We start from the raw sequence: 6,724 nt of genomic DNA, 5'->3' as shown, positions 1-6,724 counted from the left end.
TTCTTCAGGAAGTCTGGTGTGGAAACTGGGTAAAGAAGAAATTCTCAGTGAAGTGGGGAACTGTGTAGGCAGAGACACCCCAGCAGCTGAGGACCTCTCTCTTCCTCTTGTGCTCTGGCTGGGGCCAGTGGACCAGACTCTTATCCCTTGGAGAATATCTGGGTCACAAGGTCCATCACCCTGTAGCTGTAGCCAAATTTACTGTTATCCTAGGCAATGAGTCTGACAAAGTGGTCACTGAGGGTGATGCCAGTTCCAGCATCAAAGGTAGAAGAGTGAGTGTCACCGTTGAAGTCAGAGGAGACAATCAGATGCTCAGTGTAACTCAGGATGCCATTGAGTAGGCCCTTCAACACCTACTTCACCACCTTCTTGATCTCATTGTATTTGGCAGGCTTCCCCAGATGGCAGGTTACTCTCATGACCAACACAATGGCAGTGGGGACATGGAAGGCCATGCCAATGAGCTTCTCTTTCAGTTCAAGGATGGCATTGTCCACAGCCTTGGCTGCACCAGTTGAGGCAGGGATGAAGTTCTGGGGAGCCCCACAGCCATCACACCACATCTTCCCAGAGGGGCCATCCACAGTCTTCTGAGTGGCAGTGACAGCATGGACTGTGGTCATGAGTCCCTCCACGATGCCAAAGTTGCCATAGATGCCCTTGGCCAGGATGACCTTGGTGCAGGAGGTTTTGCTGAAAATGGTGAGGTTGCTTTTGTACTTCTCATGGTCCACACCCATCACAAACATGGGGCATCAGCAGAAGTGGCAGAGATGATGACCCTTTTGTCACCTCCTGCTAGGTGAGCTCCAGCCTCCTCTATGGTAGTGAAGATGCCCGTAGACTCCACAATGTAATCAATATCCACTTCCCTCATTTGATCTTGGTGGGATCTCACTCCTGGAAGATGGTTATGGGCTGTCCATTGATGACAGGCTTCCTGTTCTCACACTTGACTGTGCCATAGAACTTGCCATGGGTGGAGTCATACTGAAACATGTAGATCATGTAGTCAAGGTCAATAAAGGAGTCATTGCTGATGACAATATACACTTTGTCAGAGTTAAAAACATCCCTCCTTCCCAATACGGCCAAAGCCATTTACTCCAGCCTTCACTTTCACCATGGTGCCTCGGGGATGCAGCTGGCACTGCATAAGAAGATACAGTTGTCTGTTGAATGAGAGGACCAGAGAACCTCACATATGATTTTAATCAAAATTGAAATCACACTATTTACACTTGTTTGTAATATGTTTATTCTCCTTATCAATATATACAAATTCAATTTTTCATTCCAATTTGCTCAGGACTATTGATTGTGATCTCTGGCAAGGCACTTCTGTCTGTGTCTCAGTTACTCCTCTAAAATAAGTATCTTAGAAGAGATCATCTCTAAAATGCCTTCTGGCTCTGGTGTTCTATGACTATATACAGCTCTGATGTCTCCTGAAGGCTATACCATGACCAGTTGTACCTTGGAGAATAAAGACGTGGAACTAGCCTCCTTGGGAGTCGACTTTCAGGACCCAGAAAAGCTCCCAGTGGTAGGGCTGCTGCCTGTCAGGGTGATGTACTCAGACTTCAATTGTTTTCAGTGGGATGATCAAATCTTAGGGCCTTCGGCCCCTGTCCAAAATCATTGTTATATATTCTTTCCAAACTTGCAAGAATATATAACATCATTATATATTCATTATTTGCAATTGACAAATCTTAAAATCCCATTTAAAAAAATTTTCTGAGGTGGTTTTCCCCAATAAAATATAAACTCCTTAAACCAGGACTTTGTTTTGTTTATAATAGTATACTCCACCACTTAGGAAAGCTTTTAGAACATAGTGGGCACTCAATAAATATTTGCTCATTTGAGTAAGTGAATCTAATATTACCCTTTCATTTTCTAGAATTCTCAAGGAGTCATGGACCATCTGCTTCTACATCTCCATCCACTGAGAGCTTACTACCACCTGAAATAACCCACTCATTGTTTCACTGAAAGACAGGTATAATGAAAGGAAGGCAGTGTTGAACTCAGTATATCCTTTACCCAAACTGCTAAGTCAAAAACTGAGGTGCAGAGGGGTAGCATGCCAAATGAACAAAAATAATATCTTAAAGAGAAAATACAAGCTTTAGACACAATCACATGACCACTTGTAGACTGTATTTCACGTCATAGGATATTTATGTCCATTTTTTATCCTACTTTAAGGTGACCAGACATCCTGCTTTTGACGGGACAGTCCTGATTTTTAACAATTTATCCCACATCCCATGGTGTTTTTAAAAAGTCCCGATTTTTGGAAAGAATGCACAACAAGCTAGGGAAGAGCTGGAGAATGGGAAGGGAATATATGGTTTTCGGCTGCTAAAAAAGGTTAATGTAACTCCATTTGGGAATGAAAAGGCTAATGTAAACTCCCTACTCCCCTCCTGGGCAAGGTCGCCCCAGTGGAATCAGTACCAGAAGGATACTGGCTCCCTCCCTCACTTCTAGGCAAGGCCAATTAGCTCAGAAGGAGCCAAACTGTCTGGAACAAACAAGTAGCCCCCCACCTCTCTAGAGGGTCCCTAACCATAAACAGTTCAGCCAATAGCCCCTTCCCCCTCCCCCACCCCGTCAATGGTGTCCTGCTTTACCAATGTTAAAATCTGGTCGCTTTATCCTACCTATTAGACAGAAGTAGGATTTAAATTCAGTATGATCGTTAGTGGCAGAGATGGTCTGCAATTCTTATATTGGTCACAAGAGGGCAGACTTGTTCCTTAAATTGTCACTTTTCATTTCTGGTGCTTGGGACCTGCAGAATCTGAGGGATGATGTTTGGGACTTGCAGAATAAATAATCAGAGACATTTAGGTCCTGTCACTGACCTATCTACAACAAAGGAACAATGTTAAAAAGGAAGATTACCATGCAAAGTAGATATTTGGAGGACATTTCATCTATTAAGAAAGATGGAGAGAAATCCCTCCCTTGCCACTATTAGATAGTCAGAAAAGTTCAGTGGAGAGAAAGCCAAAGACCTAAAGCTGAATATTATAGCTTTGAGGTGAAGGAGTCCCAGGGTCTGATCACCTGAAACTGGAGTTATAAGGAAGGTATCTGCTGGTGTTCCTTCGCTCTCTGAATCTTGGCAGCCTCCTGGTAAATGGTAGGGCTAGGAGGAACTTCAAAAGCAATCCAGTATTCCTCCACTGTTCTTGTTTAGACATGGGGAAACTGAAACCCATAGAAAAATAAATTATTATAGTTACCCAAAGTCAAATGACTATATAGTTGCAGAGCCTAGATTAAAACCTGGGAGGTTATTTCACTGACTATTTAATTATTTGGCTTTTTGGAAGTTGTCTTTAGAAATAACCCTTTGGATTCAGAACAAGGTAAACTCTATTTGTGACTAAGATTTGTCTTTGTAGAAGAGGTTCTGATTATGATATCTTTGCTCAAAAGAGAAAAGATGAGAAAGAGAGAGAAGAAAGGAGGCAGAGAGGGAAAGAGGAAAAGTAGAAGGGAAGGAGAAAATAAGAGTTTGCTAATGGCCTTGTCCCCCCGGTAGTATCTGTTGCGTCTCTGACTTCCTAGCAACTGCAACCATGCTGTATTGTTTGAAGTGTTCATTTTATTCAAAAAAAAAAAAGAAAAAATGAAGGACAAACTCCCAAAACAAAAGCCATTTTCTTCCAAGGGCTTAGATAAATCACAATTTAGGAACAAAAGAGTCTAGGGTGAATAATCTGCAGCATAATTAAGCTTTGTCAATAACACAATTCATTTCTGAAGAGCAGATTGGAGGGCCTTGGAAGCCGGAACAAGGAAGATCCTTAGAATCATGGTATTCAAACATCTCACTTTGCAAAGGAGGAATGTGTGGTTCTGGAATAAAGAGACATGGTCATAACTCAAATCCTTACAGAGGCCAGGGAAATGAAGCAAGCTGGGGTCAGATAAGAGATATTTTAGATATCTTACAGGAAATGTATGGCTTTTCCTTTTGAGAAAAATAATATAATTCCCTAAGGTCTCTCGCCTACCCCTTCTCCAGCTGAGAATCAAATCAAGAACTCAATCCCATTTATAAGCTGCAAAAGAAATAAAATAAAATACCTAAAAATATACTTAACCAAAGAAGTGAAAGATCTCTACAAGCAAAACTACAAAACACTGATAAAAAGAAATTATAGATGATGCAAACAAACAGAAAAACATCCCATGCTCATGGATAGAAAGAATCAACATTGTTAAAATGTCCATACTATCAAAGTAATCCACGCCTTCAATGCAATTCCTATCAAAATAACCATGGCATTTTCCACAGAATTAGCAAAAACAATCCTAAATGTCATATGGAATCTAAAAAGAGCCCAAGTAGGCAAAGCAATCCTAAGCAAAAAGAACAAGGCTGGAGGCATCCTATTACCTGACTTCAAACTATAGTACAAGGCTATAGTAACCAAAACAGCATGGTACCAGTAGAAAAGTAGACACAGAGATGGAAGGAGCAAAATAGAGGACCCAGAAATAAACCATATACCTGTAACCAACTGTCTTCAAGAAAGCAGATAAAAACATACACTTGGGAAAAAGCACTTTGTTCTATAAATGGTACTGGGAAAATTGGCTAGCCACATGCTGAAGAATGAGCCTGGATCTCTGTCTTTCACTACATACAAAAATTAACTCAAGATGGATTAAAGACTTAATTGTAAGACCTGAAGCCCTAAGATTCTAGAAGAAAACCTAAGAAAAACTATTCTCAACATTGGCTTAGGTAAGTAATATGTGATTAAGACCCCAAAAGCAACTACAAAAATAAACAAATAAATAAATGGAATGTGGATGGCACCTGTGGCTCAAAGGGGTAGGGCACCTGCCCCATATACCAGAGGTGGCGGGTTCAAACCCAGCCCCAGCCAAAAACTGCAAAAAAAAAAAAAAAAGTGACTTAATTAAATTGAAAAGCTTTTGTACAGCAAAAGGAATGATCAACAAAGTAGATTTTTAAAAACACAGAATGGGAAAAAATATCCACAAAGTCTACATACAACAAAGAACTAATATCCACAATCTACAAGGAACTCAAACAAATCATCAAGAAAAAAACAATAAAAATTGACAAATGACATGAATGGACATTTTTCAAGAAAGAGAAACAAATGGCCAACAAATACATGGAAAAAATGCTCAACACCATGATTCATGCAAATTAAAACCACAATGAGATACCACCTTACTCCTGTCAGAAAGACCATTATTAAAAAGTAAAATAAACAATAGATGTTGATGTGGATGTGTGAAAAGAGAAAACTTACACACTGTTGGTTGGGATGTAAATTAGTGCAACATCTATGGAAAACAGTACGGAGATTTCTCAAAGAATTAAAGGAGATCTACCATTCAATCCAGCAATCCCACTACTGAGTATCTACCCAAAGGAAAAGAAGTTATTGTATCAGGACACCTGCACGCATATATTTACCACGGCACAATTCACAATTAAAAACATATGAAATCAACCTAAGTGCCCACTACCTGATGAGTGGATAAAGAAAATGTTGTTCCACATACCATGGAATACTACCCAGCCATGAAAAATTGAAATAACATCTTTTACAGCACCCTGGAAGGGCATGGAGGCCATTATCATAAGTGAAGTAACTCAGGAATGGAAAAACAAGTTTCCTCATAAGTGGAACTAAGCTGTGGGTATGTATGTTCAGACAGAATAGCATAAAGGATATTGGAGACTCACTGGGAGACGAGTGATGACAAGTTGCCATGTACACTATTCAAGTGGCGGATACACTAACAGCCCATATTTCACCACTATAAAATTCATCCATTTGTACCCCCTAAATATATTGAAATTTTAAAAAATAGCAAACATCGAGAAATGACAAATAACACGTGCCCTCAGGAAAGGGGATAACGGCAAGGACTGTGCAGTCTGGCCACGCCCTGTCTCAAGGAGACAACTGCTCTCCAGCTCCATTTAGTCACTGTCGAGTAATGATGTGAGCCTAAAGTTGTCAGGTCTTCCATTATTTTTTTAAAATAAAGATTTTTACTTGAAATGTCTCAATTTTTTAAATGATGGCAACTCCTCGGAACTCATTGCCAGCCAAACAGAACCCAAGGGTAGTCCGTAGTGAGCCCCAGGTTTCTGGTTTGCCCCCTCTGGGCGGGAATACTGGGGGATGGCAGGGAAAGGGAAACCCCGAACTCCGGCTTTACTCAGCCATTCACTTGCTTTGTGCCTCCCAGAAACCACTTCTCTTCTGTTTTCTCACCTGCATGTGAGAAAGATGAAGCTGGGGATCTTTAGAGTTTGACCTGAAAGTCTCTGCGTTTCTGACAGTCTTTGCAGATGGAGATTCTAAACTATCAAGGCAGTGTGGAAAGATCCTGGGATCTGAAGGCAAAAGTCCAGCAAACTCCTTCATCTCTCCATATCCCTGTCCCATTGGAACTTAAACTCCACCTATCTATATGGGCATATCATCCCACCTAATAGCTCCTCTGTTAATCTTACCCAAAATGGACAGCACCACTCCTTACCCAGTCGCCCAAATCAAAAAGCTTGACCTTATCCTAAAGTTCTGCCACCCCATCCACCCTCATCCAATCAGCAAATCCTGTGAGTTCCACTTCTTACCTCTAAGCTCTGTTCACTTCCTTCCAGCTGCAGTGCAGTCCTCCTAACTCAGGCAACCATCGC

At 41.0% G+C, this 6,724-nt stretch overlaps 1 pseudogene; it reads right to left on the bottom strand.

The window, feature by feature from the left end:
• Positions 1–356: 356 nt before the first annotated feature.
• On the bottom strand, positions 357–1,129 carry LOC100944023 (annotated as a pseudogene).
• Between the last annotated feature and the right edge of the window lie 5,595 nt (positions 1,130–6,724).

This window comes from Otolemur garnettii, unplaced genomic scaffold (genome assembly GCF_000181295.1).
Source record: "Otolemur garnettii isolate 467f Iridium unplaced genomic scaffold, OtoGar3 scaffold00001, whole genome shotgun sequence".
NCBI lineage: Eukaryota > Metazoa > Chordata > Mammalia > Primates > Galagidae > Otolemur > Otolemur garnettii.
This window is presented reverse-complemented; position numbering and strand designations above follow the sequence as displayed.